Genomic DNA, 15,202 nt, shown 5'->3' on the forward strand with positions numbered 1-15,202 from the left:
ACAGAACGAAAAAGAGAGAATATTTCATAATTTCTTTAAGACTAGGGCAAGCATAGAATATTCCATAAATTTCAGCAACAAGCATGGAATTAAGTATGGAACCAGCAACTCAAGGGGTAAGGTGCATATGCAATAGTGCCGGTCTGAAGAGGAATTAATCAAACCATTAGTTGAGTAGTCTCATGCAAGCACCCCCCACAACCCATGACCCCCATGCACTAAGGCCTGAGCTTAGCTTGACTTGTTCTAGCTTAGGTAGGTACTCGATCCAGCCAGCCAGCCAGCTCGTCGCCGGCAGGCAGGGGGAGAGATCCGATGGCTGAGGGTGCGGCGGGCGCCGTGACGACGCTGCTGGGCCTCATCCGCGATGAGGCGCAGTTGCTAGGCCGCGTGAAGAAGGACGTGCAGTTCATCAAGGAGGAGATGGAGAGCATGAGGAGCTTCCTGGCTCACCTGACCGAGACGGAGCCACCCGGTGGCGAGCACGACAAGCAGGTCCGGACTTGGATGAAGTAGGTCCGGGAGCTCGCGCAGGACTGCAGCAACTGCATCGACACCTACCTGCAGCGCGGCGACCCAGCGGTCCGCCACGCCAGCTGGGGCCGCGGCGCTGGCATCCTCCAGCGCTACATCCGCTGGGCTCCTTGGATGGTCGAGAAGTTGCTCGCCCAGCACTACGCGGCCATCCGGCTGCGCGAGCTCAAGGATCGTGCCCACGACGTCGGCCAGCGTCGATTGAGGTACGACGTGGAGGTCCCCGGCAAGCCGTCATCCAAGGCAGCAGGAGGGGCAGCGTCCTGGTCGGTGCAATCCGAAGAAGCTTCTCCGTCAACCACCATAGGTGCACAAGCACCAGACGAGGAAGATGAAGACGAGGAGGAGGAGGAGCAGCAGCAGCAAGACCAAGAACACGACGCGGCAACGTCGACCTCGGCTAGTATCATTACTGTTTCAGCTGATCAGCGCCGTCGAAGAGCTCTGGAGCCTCGCTCTCTGGAGAACTTCTGTTCCGACGAGCTTACCCGCTGGGTAAAGTCGGTTGGCACTATGGGACGATCATCATCTTCATCGCCATCATTACCACCCATCGCCATTGTACCACCACCACCCACACCCAGGCCAGCTCAAGGTGGTTCAACGGAGGTGGTGGTGGCCGCAGGAGCCAATGCACGCGATGCTTTGGCTTCCGTGGCGACCACCCATTTCGACCGCTCCGTGTGGATTAACCTCCCGGCGATGCATCTCCACCGCTCTTGGCACCAAATCAGCACCAAGGCCATCCTCTGCTACATCCTGCGCGAATGCGAATCTCTCAATAAGCAAGGCAAAGATCATGGCCAGGTGGACGACCGGGATGATCAAATGTTGCAAATGGGATGTTTACTATTATTACAGATGGGAAATATTGTATCATATCCATAGGGACTTTTATCGACAGGTTAATCCTAAGATGGAAGAAATCGAGGGTAATATTACTAAGAACAGTGCTGCAGAAGAACAAGAAGAGAAAATTAAAGGAGAAGCTGCGTATGGAAACAAGACTGAAGACGAAATCCCCCAAACCCCTGATGGTAGTATCTCCAAGACCGAGCCAGTGGGCATACTCTTCAGAGCACTGCAGCCTAATGCCGTGTCAAATGTTGCAATAATGGGGACTAACCAACCATTGGATGAACAGAACATATTCCCCGAGATGGCCAATAAGCTTAAGAAGCATATCGAATCAGGCCAAACCGAGTTTTCAATTCATCTCGATCAAGCCAAATATGAATCCATCCTGCGCGAGGTGTTCCCCCTTGCAACCAGCAAACCCCAGAAGGTCCAGGAAGGTACTACTGCTCTCAGTAGTGATAGCAGTAGCCATGTTGCTGCAGCCACCGCCGCTGCCGCTGCAGCGACTACTGCTGCTACATTGGAGAAAGTTCAGATCGAACAAATCATCCACAAGACTAAACAAGACATCCTACAATGCATCCTGCAGGAGCTACAGCAGCAGCAGCTACCAGAAGCTGACAAATCTCTCAAGGAGGAGGGACTAACAAAACCTAAACCTGCAGTTCAGGATGATCATGCTAGTGCTGCCAATGAAGCCAAGGAAAACAAGCCGCTAGCAGCCAAGGATGAAGCAAAGGAAAACAAGGCGCCAGTAGCCAAGGATGAAGCAAAGGAAAACAAGGCACCAGTAGCTTAGGATGAACATGCTGTTGCTGCCAACAAAACCAAGTAAAACATCGGAAAAATCAAGTCCAAGATTAGTAATGAAGCTACTACCGCGACTCCTCAGCCTCCTACTACTATTAGTACAGCTACTACAATGTTGGGCAAGGATCAGATTGAAGAAATCATCCAAAAGGTTAAGCAACAAGTCCTACAAGGTCTACATCACCGGCCTCCTCCCCATCCTCCCAGAGCAGATAGGTCGTTTAAGGGGGAGCCAGGCATACATAAACCAGGTGGGGATGAATATGCCAATGCTATAAAAAATACCAAGCAAAAGATCAAACAACTCACAGGAAAAATTATGGAGCAGATGACAATCCAAATTATATGTGACAAGATCAAAACACTCTTGGGTGGTAAAAAGACCATGATTATCATTGAAGATGATAAAGATTATGCATCCCAGTGGAGGGAGATCACAAATGCTTTGCATCAGCTGTCAAGCTCCGGCAGTGCAATGGTTGTGACCACCCCGAACATTCAGAAGGCCAAAGAAATTTGCTGTCCACAGCAGGAGCCTATAACCAATTCTATTGCTGGCTTGTACTATGATACTTTGCTCAAGCTTACAAGCAAGAGGGTGAATAAAGATGCAAACCAGATTTTCCGTGACATCTTGGACAAGTGTTATCCAAGCGAATTCTGCATGAAGATCTTCGCTCACGCCCTCTACGCCAATCCCAACAGAAGCAAACAAGATCTACGCAAGTTGCTTGATTCCCTGGATTCAAAAAAATCACTAGGCATCAATGCTAAGAAGATGATCAAGTTCTCCTACACTGATCTCCGCAAAGAATACAAGTCATGCTTCCTGTACCTAGCAATCTTCCCTCCTGGTTACCCTGTCAGATGGTCAACCATAGTAGGGCGCTGGGTTGTAGAAGGGCTGATAACTAAGGAAGACTGGCCTAGTGCAGTGCATCATGCTGAACGATGTTTTGATACACTCATTGATATGTGGCTTGTCTATCCAAGTGATATTGGTGGTGCAGGAAAGGTAAAGAGCGGCATTGTAGGCGATCTTGTTCATGAGTTTATTACCAGAATAGCCAAGAAACAACAAATTGGGCTCTAACAAAACATATCCTGCTCCTTAAGCTAAAGCGTCTGCTGGCTGGCTGTATTGATTCAAACAGTTCAAGTAATGCTAAAAACAACATTTCATTCAGGAATGAGGCACCATCATCCTCCAGCGTCCAAATTCCTTACAAGATAAAAAAAATGTCTAGCATGGAGGTACTTTCCAATGTCAAGGCTTCATGGATTAGCAGAGAGTTGAAAGACATTGGGAAGCTATGGCAGCTGAGGAAGCTCGGTGTGGTTATCGACGACAAGGACAGCATACTCAAGAATTTGCTTCCAGCAATCAGCGACCTATGTGAGTGCCTCCGGTCTCTGTCTATCACTATTTTTCCCAGTACAAAAGGAGAGGGCACTCCATCCAATGGAGACTTACCAGAGTATACTTCCCATTGCCTGAAATACCGTCCTAAGCTTCTTGAGAACCTGTGCCTCCAGGGTACCACGCAAAAGGGCCAGCTTCTTACATTATTTGTTGAACGTTTTACTAACCTTGCCAAGGTAACTTTGAGTTGCACCTCATTGAAACAGAAAAATCTGGAGGGTCTCGGTGATCTGCCCAACTTATGCTACGTTAGGTTGAGACACAAGGGATACACAGATGGCAAACTCACCTTCAATGAGCACAAATTCAAAAATCTCAAAGTACTTTCTTGTCGAGGGCAACAACATGAGAGGCATCAAATTTCAGAAAGGAGCAGCTCCAATTCACTAACATAGAGTCTCTTCATGGGGTCGGGGACCTACCAAAACTGGAGGAACTCGAATTGAAGAGAAACAAGTCCTTCTTTCATTAGAAGAGGGAGAAACTATTGAGAAATACATGCTCACCTTCAAGAAGGATGAATTCCAACATCTCAAGTACTTACTTGCTGAAGGCTTCAGCAAGAGCTTTGAGACAAACATAACCTTTGAAGATGGAGCAACTCCAAAGCTTGAGAAGATCATCTTGTACTCCTTCGCCAACATAATGTCTCATCCTGGGGTCAGTAGCCTTCCAAAATTTAAGGAGCTCGAGTTGAAGGGACACAAGCCACTTCTTTCATCATTTGAAAATGCCAATAAAATTTCCAAGGTGACTCTTCACTCTAACTTGATGAAGCATGCTGACCTACAAATCTTCGCTAAAAGACCAAGCGTATGCTGTCTAATTCTCTTGGGCAATTCTTATGATGATAGCCTATTTACCTTCAACAAAGGTGAGTTTCCCAAGCTCGTCCTTCTTATTGTTGAGTATGCTGTCTAATTCTCTTGGGCAATTCTTATGATGATAGCCTGCTTACCTTCAACAAAGGTGAGTTTCCCAAGGTCGACCTTCTTATTGTTGAGTGCCCTACCATCACCGAGATCAGCTTCACCGAAGGAGCAGCTCCTATGCTAGAGAAGATCATCTGGTCCTTCACCAAGATGAATTCTCTCTCAGGCATCAACAATCTCTCCAAACTGAAGGAGCTCGAGTTCATTGGTGACCTTGTCCCTGACCAGGTGAGGATAGATATTAACACACATAGAAAGCATCCTGTTCTTAACCACAAGCCGCCACAGCACCAAGACCAAGAAAATGGTAGTGAACAAGGAGAAGAGGAGGTTCGAAAGTTTCCAGCATGCTCCTGGTTGTCGTTGAAGAACAAAGTATTGGTCCAGTAACTGACGAAACAAAATGTTTCCATGCCAGCATCCTCCATCCTTCCATCTAATTTGTGATCGCCTGCTCCTGGAATCACTTGCATGCTAGCATGTGTTGTCCTTCTGTAAATCTGTAATACTTGTGTGTGTGTGTGTCTGTTTATTCATCAATTAATTGCCAAGAAACAACACATTGTGGAGACATGTCTGTCACGTCATTTGGCTCCGCCATTTCTCAATTTTCAATGACATCCGACTCCATGGCTCTGATAGAATAGACAAGTTCTTGAGAAAGCTCCCTGAAACATCTCAAATGTCAATGCTTAAGGTGTTAGATCTAGAAGGTTGTCAATGCTTCCAGAGGAACCAGCACTACCTCAAGGACATTTGCAACAATATTTTACTACTCAAGTATTTGAGCCTAAGGAGAACAGATGTTACACAGCTACCTAGTGAAATCAACAACCTCTATGAGCTGGAGGTATTGGATATTTGGCAAACTAAGGTGCCTGAGTATACAACAAAACATATCCTGCTCCTGAAGCTAAAGCGTCTGCTAGCTGGCTGTATTGATTCAAACAGTTCGAGTAATGCTAAAAACAACATTTCATTCAGGAATGAGGCACCATCATCCTCCAGCGTCCAAATTCCTCTCAAGATAAAAAAAATGTCTATCATGGAGGTACTTTCCAATGTCAAGGCTTCATGGATTAGCAGAGAGTTGAAAGACATTGGGTAGCTATGGCAGCTGAGGAAGCTCGGTGTGGTTATCGACGATAAGGACAGCATACTCAAGAATTTGCGTACAGCAATCAGCGACCTATGTGAGTGCCTCCGGTCTCTGTCTATCACTATTTTTTCCCAGTACAAAAGGAGAGGGCACTCCATCCAATGGAGACTTACCAGAGTATATTTCTCCGAGCAGAGGTAAGAGCTAGTCCTGACGATTACATCGTCGGGGCTGATGTATCGCTTTAGGCACGTTAGCCTCGTCGATATGATCGTCGTCTATCATATGCCTTAGTCTATCTGCTGTCAGTAGATCGATTTGTTGTTAACAACTTAGAGCTCGTTTTAGGGTTCATGTTTGTTAACTCTTAAATCTTTGTGCTGCAGTAGATTGGTTAAGGTATCCATCATCCCCAAAAGTGGGTAACGGCTTGATTTTCTTTGCTTTAGTCTTCTTGCTATACTTTGTGTTGCGATCAACCCTAGTCGTACTATGAAAACTAAAACAAAGCATGTTTTTAATTATAATTAAGGATAGCATCGGGGTTTCAACCGATCTTGCCTAATATACACGATTACAACTGTTTTTGTGTGTATTTGCCAATTGCATGAACAGATCGATATATATAAATGTATCAAACTCAGATCAATCTCAGAATGGTTTATGATTGATATATTTATATCTGATGATTTGTCCATGTAAGTCTGTGTTTGAGTATTAGCTAACACATTATCTTTCTTACTTAAAATATTTCGTCATCGGCTGATTTTACAATATTAATCAAGATAATCATAAAATCCATAAAGTAACGGCCAATGAGACATTATTTAGGGTTTATATCACTTCACATCTACAATAGTTACATTAGCCGATATTCTCTTGCCCTATCGGCTGGGCACATGCGATACACCATCGACCGATCGGCCGATCGGTTGTCGTTTAACTAACAGTATTCACTACTACAAAAACCTCCATAGGTACCAGTCACATAGGTGCCGGATTTGCTAGAACCAACACCTAAAAGACAATTCCCGCCCATTTTTTCACGAATCGGCACCTATAAGGTCTTATAGGTGCCGGTTGGTTGGGAGAAGCTCATTGGTGCCGGTTTGTAAGAAAAACCGGCACCTATGAGCCCAAAAAAGGTGACGGCCTTCTTTACAAACCGGCACCTATGTGATAGGTGCCGGTTCGTAATAAGAACCGACACCTATCTTACGGCTACATAGGTGCCGTTTTATCCTAATAAACCGGCACCTATGTGATTTTTAATAGGAACTGGCACCTATGTGGTGGCTTCCGTCGGAAGGAAACTAAATAGGTGCCGGTTCATAACATGAACCGACACCTATATCCCCCAAGTCTATATATACCCTTTGTTCACTGCATTCTCACGATTTTGAGGCTTCTCTTCAGCTCATCCAAACGGGGGGAGGAGGTTTTGCCCAAAAATTTAAAAAATATCGAGAGATCTATGTGTTTGCATGCGTAAAAGTTAGTATATGTTGATTCGATATGTAATTCGCACTAATATTTGTCAAGTTATTTTTTGCAATTTGTTTTGTTGAATGAGAAGCATGAGAAAGTATGATGACTTATTAATATTGGAGTAATTTAGAGATTAATCATCAATGAGTAATGTAATTGTTATTAACATATATCAGAATTTCAATAGATATAGAGAATGATATATGTATGTTAGTGGTTAATTTAAGAATTTTCTTAGGAGCGATGGATGAAGGAGGGATGAACGTTCCGGAGCGCGGTACCTTGGAATATGCCAGGAGAGTAATCAACTTCGTGATCGCAGCCACGAGATCCAGATCATTGAACACAACGGAACACTTGCGTTGTCCATGCGCTGATTGCAGGAATGAGAGACAGTTTTGTGCAAAACAAGTTCATGAGCATCTCCTAACAAGGGGTTTTATGCCTAATTACACATGTCAGGACAATCATGGTGAAGATGAGAATCCAGATGTAATGGATGGAGACAATGTGGAGTTGCCTGCTGACGGAGGTGGATATGCTAGTGACGAATCAGATGATTTAGATCAGATGTTACGCGACGGGGAGACAGCCTACGACGATGATAGGCAATACGAGAAGTTCAAGGGCATGGTGGAGGACTCAAAAACCCCGCTTTATCCAAGATGCAATGAGCAGCACACCAAGTTACATGTCATCCTCTCGTTGCTGCAGATGAAATCAACCAACGGTTGGAGTGACAAGAGCTTCACAGAGCTTCTACAGCTGATTGGAGACCTCCTTCCAGCTAGTCATGTGCTGCCAGAAACAACATACCGACCGAAGAAGGTTGTCTGCCCACTCGGACTGGAAGTGCAGAAAATTCACGCATGTCGAAATGACTGTATCCTATATCGAGGTGACTATGCAGACTTGGATACATGTCTAGTTTGCGGAGCACCGCGGTATAAGGGTGGAGTTAACGATGATGACGATGTTGATGATGACAGTGGTGGCCCAATCCTTAAGAAGAGGAAAGTGCCCGTTAAAGTTGCGTGGTATTTTCCTATAATCCCTCGGATTGAACGCATGTATGCAAACAAAAAACATGCAGAATTGATGCGTTGGCACCACGAAAAGCGTAAGAAGGATGGAATGATAAGACACCCTGCCGATGGATCTCAATGGAGAAAGATAGATAGAAAGTACAAAAAGCATTTTGCGCAGGAGATTAGGAATATAAGGTATGGGCTAAGCACGGACGGGATGAATCCATTCGGTGACATGAGTAGTCGGCATAGCACGTGGCCAGTGGCACTTATTATCTACAACCTTCCTTCATGGTTGTGCATGAAGCGTAAGTATATTATGATGCCACTCCTAATCCAAGGGCCCAAGCAACCTGGCAACGATATCGATGTCTACTTCAGGCCATTAATGGATGATCTTAAGTTTCTGTGGGACCGGGGTGTGCAGATGTGGGATGCGTACAAAAGAGAGTACTTCACCTTAAGGGCAATGTTGTTCGTTACCATCCAAGATTACCCTACAGCTGGTAACACATCCGGGCAAACAGTGAAAGGTGGTTGTGCATGTGTGCAGTGCATGCGAGATACAGCGAGCAGGTGGTTGAAGTACTCCGGAAAGACTGTGTACATGCACCATCGAAGGTTTCTTCCAGCCGGCCACCAGTACCATAGCAATACAAGAGATTTCGATGGCACGGTGGAGGAGGGTACAGCTCCAACACATCGTACCGGTAGAGAGATTCATGGGGAGGTACAAGATATTGAATGTATATTTGGTAAGGGGCAAGGCAATCGAGGCACAACGAGCAAGAGTGGTGAGAAACCTCTTTGGAAGAAGAAATCTATCTTTTGGGAACTACCATATTGGAAAGATTTGGATGTCTGTCATGCAATTGACGTGATGCATGTTGAGAAGAATGTGTACGAGAGTTTGATGGGACTCCTGCTAAACATACCCGGCATGACAAAGGACACGTTGAAAGCCCGGAGAGACCTCGCAGACATGAACATCAGGCCCGAGCTACATCCTCAAGAACGTCCCAATGGTCGCCAGTACCTCCCTCCCACGTGCTACACCCTTAGTGCCGCAGAGAAAATAAGCCTGTTGGAGTGCCTGCAGGGTGTCCGAGTCCCTTCTGGTTACTCTGTGAACACTAAAAGACTTGTCAACATGAAAGAGAAGAAATTGGTGGGCATGAAGTCAGATGATTGCCATGTGCTGATGACATAACTTCTTCCTATTGCTATTAGAGGCATTTTGCTAGATAAGGTTCGAAACCCAATCATAAAGCTGTGCTCGTTCTTCAACGCTATATATCAGAAGGTGATCGATCCAAGCACGCTAGACAAGCTCCAAGCAGATGCAATCATTACCCTTTGCCAGCTCGAGATGTGTTTTCCACTATCATTTTTTGATATAATGGTGCACCTCGTGTCACATCTTGTGAAAGAGATAAAGATTCTCGGCCCAGTGTATCTGCATAACATGTGGGCTTTCGAGCGGTTCATAGGGATCATAAAAAAGTATGTGCATAATAGAGCTCGACCAGAAGGCAGTATCGTAGAGGGTTATGCAACAGAGGAGGTGGTTGAGTTCTGTATCGACTATATAGATTTGCATCCCATTGGTGTGCCGATGTCTCGACACGAGGGCGGGCTACTAGGGAAAGGGACACTAGGGCATAAGGCAATTTTCGCTCCTAACCTAACTTTACGGCAAGCACATTTCGCAGTGCTCCAGCAGTCGGCCTTGGTGGCTCCATTTGTCGACATGCATTATAACACACTCCGCAGCGAGAACCCAAGCAAATCAGAGGCATGGATAGCTAAGCAGCATAGGTTGAATTTTGGCGATTGGTTACGAAAGCATATCATGGCTATGAATACTGATAGTGACTAGCTGTATGTTTTGTCTCGGGGACCTACGAGCACAATTCATTCATTCCAAGGGTATGACATTAATGGTTATACATTTTACATGAGAACCCAGGATGCCAAGAGCTTGTATCAAAACAGTGGTGTCCGCATAGACGCCTTCGACAGTAATGGTGTAGAACAAACGTACCATGGTTATATAGAGGCAATCTGGGAGCTTGAATATGGACCTGAAGGTACCACTTTTCCAGTGTCAAATGGGTCAAAATTCCAAGTGGTTTGAGGATTGACAAGTACGGAATGTTCATCGTGGACTTAAACAATGTGGGTTATCAAGATGAACCATTTGTGCTTGCAAAATCCGTAACACAAGTTTTCTATGTCAAAGACCCTTCTTCGTTGACCGATCGCCACGTGGTTCTCCATGGAAAGCGAAGCATTGTCGGAGTTGAGAATATCGTTGATGAGGAAGGCTACGATCAAATCGACGAGCTACCACCGTTTGCAACAGATGTAGAAGGAGGTGAAGAAAGTCAGGAAGACGAAGACAAGGAATAAGCACCATATGTTCACAGCGACCATGAAGAAGGAGTAATTGTGATAGACCTGCATGTTTAAATTTTATTGTAACAAACATGAATGTGTAATTAGTGCCGACCAATTGGTGCCGGCCCAGAAACCGGCACCTATCCGGCTTTCCAAACCGGCACCTATTGTCTGCCAACATTGTTCTCGTGCTCAGCGTTGGTCCAGCATTGGTCCAGCCTTAGTGGAGGCTATTGGTGTGTGTCTCTATCTATCTATCTATCTATATATATATATATATATATATTACGAGATTTAGATTAATTGAATTCAGTATAAGTTCAAGGCATATTAGAGCTCTAACCATGTTTTGGCTTGTGATCAAACCATAGATACCAATCAAAAATAAATGGGCACTCAAAAAAGTACATGCTCAAACATCATTAACTAACTCTTTACTAGCTCAAAATTGTGGCTCTTTACTGATTTATTTTAGATTTGGAATTCTTATAATTTTATATATATATATATATATATGTATATATGAATGATGCCCCAAACAACAGCTCACTTGCATGGATCTCTGTAGTTAGAGCCTTTGCTATGTGTGCAAAAGGCCTAATGCACGTGTAGTTCCTATAAGATTTCAAGATAATCCTGGCTGTGAAGATCTCATCGAAAAAAGTACTACATTTGGAACTCCAAATATGTAATTGTGTTAAAGGTACTTGTATACCCCCCAGAATTGTCCATAGGTACCAGTTCATACTTACAACCGGTACCTATTGTGGTAAAAGGTGCCGGTTGTAAATAAGAACCAGTACCTATATGGTACAAAAGGTACCGGTTCCAATTTGGCAACCGACACCTTTTACCACAATAGGTACCGGTTGTAAATATGAACCGGTACCTATGTGGCTTGTATATATGCTGCCATTGCCATTTCCCAAGACAGCCTACCGACACCATTTCCCCCAAACCAGCCTGCCGACGCCATCGCACTACCGGCCGCCGCCCGCCGTCGCCGTCCATCGCCGTCCCCGTCCTGCACCACCGTCGGTCCTTCCCCTACCTGGATCTACCGCCGTCGCTGTCCACCGTCGTCCTCCTTCCGGATCCGCGATCCCCTTACCCGCTCGTTTGCGCCCTCCATCCCTGTCCTCCTCCATCGCCGCCACTGCCCTCCTCCAGCGTCGGTGTCCTCCATCGTCGCCGCTGCTCTCCTCCAGCGCCGTCCACCTCCTCCGCCGTCGCCGTCCACCGCCGTCCACCGCCGCCGCCTTCCTCACGAATTATTAAAGGTAAGAATCTGAATTGCAGAATCGTATGTCTGTAATAATCAATGTTTTTATTTACATGTTTGGTTCTAATTTCTAAGAATGTATTGTATCATTACGAGTTTGGTACCAACTTTTCAGATATAATCCACTGCTTATGCATTTTTTCCTCAAACATCACAATGGATCGTAGGAGGTCACAGAGTAAAATAATGAGACCGATGTCTATGCTCATGTATACTGCATGCTGATAAATAATTAATTTAAATTGTCGTGGTAGTTTTTATTCCTAGATACCTTTCCTATTTAAAGCTCAGATGCATAGAAAGTGGTTTTGATGGATGGGTCGGTTGCGCCAAAATGCCTACATGACAATGATGTAACACATCTGTTCGGGAAGTTGGGGGTATGTTCCTATCGGTTGAGGTGCGTGTGCAGGTACCCAAAAAGAAATTTTGCTTACAAAAAATGTAAAAGGGGAACAATCTTCAACTGTCGTGTGAGCAATCATCATCAATAAACCTCTGGTTGAATTAATCATGACATTTTTGAATAACATGTCTATTGGAGCCAGCCATGTAAATTCTAGCGAGTTCAAATCAATTAAATCAATGCCAGAGAATAAATAGTATTTGGTTTCTTCATTTTCCTGACAGAGAATAAATTCTTAGGTGATTTGTATTTGCTCTTTCAAGGCCTGGCCACCGAACCTATCAACCACTGCAAGCTGCAAGGGCGCCGCTATGCTGCTCAGGATCGCCGCCGACTGGGACTGGTTCGTCACGCTCAGCTCCTCCGACTACCCGCTCGTCACGCAGGACGGTAACAAATCAAAAAACCAACTAAATTAACTAGTACTTTTCTCTATTACTTTCTTGCCATGTTAGATTCCTCATCAAGTTCTTGGAGCTAGATGATATATAGCGAGAGATCACACAATTAACTGCTGCTCTGCTCTGGAGGCCTAGGAAATATAAGTAGAACACCATATATCCATAGCATATAGGCCAAATTTTCACAACTCATGTGATCTGTCCACAACAAGGCTAGGTCTCCCTAATCATTAACCTAAGTGTGACATTAATTAAAGAGGCAGTTCATAATCTACTGACCTTTTTGCGAAGCTACTGCCTGATATCTTAGATTTAGAAATATTATGCAGCTTTTATTGTTTATCACATCATCTGTTTTTCCATTGCATATGTCTTAATCTGTATGTACTATTATTCAAATGCTAGATTTGTAAAGTACCATATTTACATATGAGCCTTTGCTCCTGATTTAGGGATTATTTGACAATGCAGCAACCTGTTAGCTATTATCTGTAAATTGTGTGTTTAGTTATGAATCTATACCTTTGAGGGATTGGTACACCATTGAGCTAGCAGAAAATAAAAGATAAGAATATTTGGAACAAACATGACAAAATTATAGTAATTTAGTTTGCATCTGAAATCATGTCCATGCAGTATGTACACATCTAAAACTTATATTAAAAATGATTAAAACACTAGGAATATGATTTATAGTAATTGCAATTATTAAAACACATGCAGTAACCATTATTTCCTTCTGCTATTTTTTCCTTCTGAAGATTAGATGCAATGAGGTAGATAAGTCTAGCTATTTATTGTCAAATCCATTTCTCCACCAAATACAATTTACAGTCCTCCCAAATAGTTAGTAGCAAAAGATAGGTTAAGCTAGCTATGTGTATAATTGAACCATAATCAAGGGTACTGCAGAAATTCAACTACTGCCAACACAGTTGCCAAAATTCATGTTAAGCTGTCTAAACCTTAATGTCAGCTATAGAGACGAGATGGAGATGCATAAGTTATACACATCACTAATTCACTGTATTTGGGAGAGGAAATGATGCTTAGGCTTCTCTTCCTCTTTTCCAATCCAGCCTCTGCTCCCATGCTACTGCCAGCCTCCATACCCCACACATCAGCAACAAGATCATTCAAAACCAGTGAATGTTATTTTTCTTTTCTCTGATCATGTTAGTTGGAATGCTTTGCCGTATGTTCAGATTGGTTCTTTTGGATTTTGTGTTGATAATCGATCCCGAGTATCATTCCATGTTACATTATACTGCATATACTTGTATTTGGTTATCTTGTTAGGATTCTTTGTGACATGTGGGCTATTTTTAGTACCTTGGATGTGACATATTAATTTTTATGCCATTGATTTATTCAGGTTTCTACTGCACCTAGAGGAATCATAGCTATTTTAGTGTCAACCTGCAACCTGTTTGCTTGCCCACTCCCTGCTGCCAACTAGCTTTAACAATTATTTTTAAAGAGGTAATTTCTAAACATATGGCAAATCATCTATATTTACTTGCTTGTACAGATTGTTAAAAGCTGGATGAAAATACTATATAGTTTAAGTTTTGAAGCTGTACTGTTGCTAGCATTTTAAATCAACATGTCATGGCACTATTCCTTTGTTTCTTTTCGAGCTCCAAAATACTGTATAGTTTAAGTTTTGAAGCTGATGCACTAAATATAACATTGTATATGAGTTGTAGTAGAAAATTGTAGAACAGATAGTTACACACGTAGCTATCGAAGAACGTGATCTTTTTCTCACTTTGCGGCCGACTTGCATATTTGCTAGCTCCATCATATCGATCGTCACGCGTATAATTGAACAGGAATCACGATTAATGGTATATCCATTAATTAGGACTAAGTACAGAAATTATTAATGCTAGTTCATTTACTGTTGTCTAAAAAGGATGGTGCCAGTAATGCTTTTGTGTTGTAGACCACAGAAGGAATATTCTGGCAATTCCTTCTGTGACTGGATATTCTGGCAAGAAACAAGGGGATTTTGACTCCATACCTAAGCTAGTAGTTGATAACAATTCACAAGTTCATGTGATATATGATATATCACATCCCTGAGACATCCTTCCGCATGAAATGGCCAGCAGTTCCCACTAGAGCACATAATTAGCATTGCAAGACATATAGTGCTAGAATAAGATACACAAATAAGATTGCATATTTTTTTCAAGACCAGAACATTAGGCCTACTAGCTTAATTGATGTATGCAAGCTGCTGGGTTAGCTACTACCTCGTGCAAATACATTAAATTAGATCCTACTGGTCCAGTCAAGTTACGTATGGAATTAGATGGCATTACTTTACTTTTGGTATATTTAGAAGAATATTATCAAGAGGACAATAAGTTCTTACACTAATTTCTTGTATCTATCTAGCAATAATTCTAGCCTAGGTCTACAAAAGGAAATGTCAGGGGAACAAGATAACAGTAGGCTTGCAAATTCTGGAGAAATCGATGGTGGTAATAGTAGCCCAAGTGGCTTTCTAAACTTGAATCAGCCCGGTGATAA

The 15,202-nt window shown here is 43.5% G+C and overlaps 1 pseudogene; it reads left to right on the forward strand.

The window, feature by feature from the left end:
* Window positions 1–207: 207 nt before the first annotated feature.
* Window positions 208–14,053, forward strand: LOC112937009 (uncharacterized; annotated as a pseudogene).
* The last annotated feature ends 1,149 nt before the right edge of the window (window positions 14,054–15,202 follow it).

The sequence above is a fragment of the Oryza sativa genome, chromosome 11 (assembly GCF_034140825.1).
Source record: "Oryza sativa Japonica Group chromosome 11, ASM3414082v1".
NCBI classification, from domain to species: domain Eukaryota; kingdom Viridiplantae; phylum Streptophyta; class Magnoliopsida; order Poales; family Poaceae; genus Oryza; species Oryza sativa.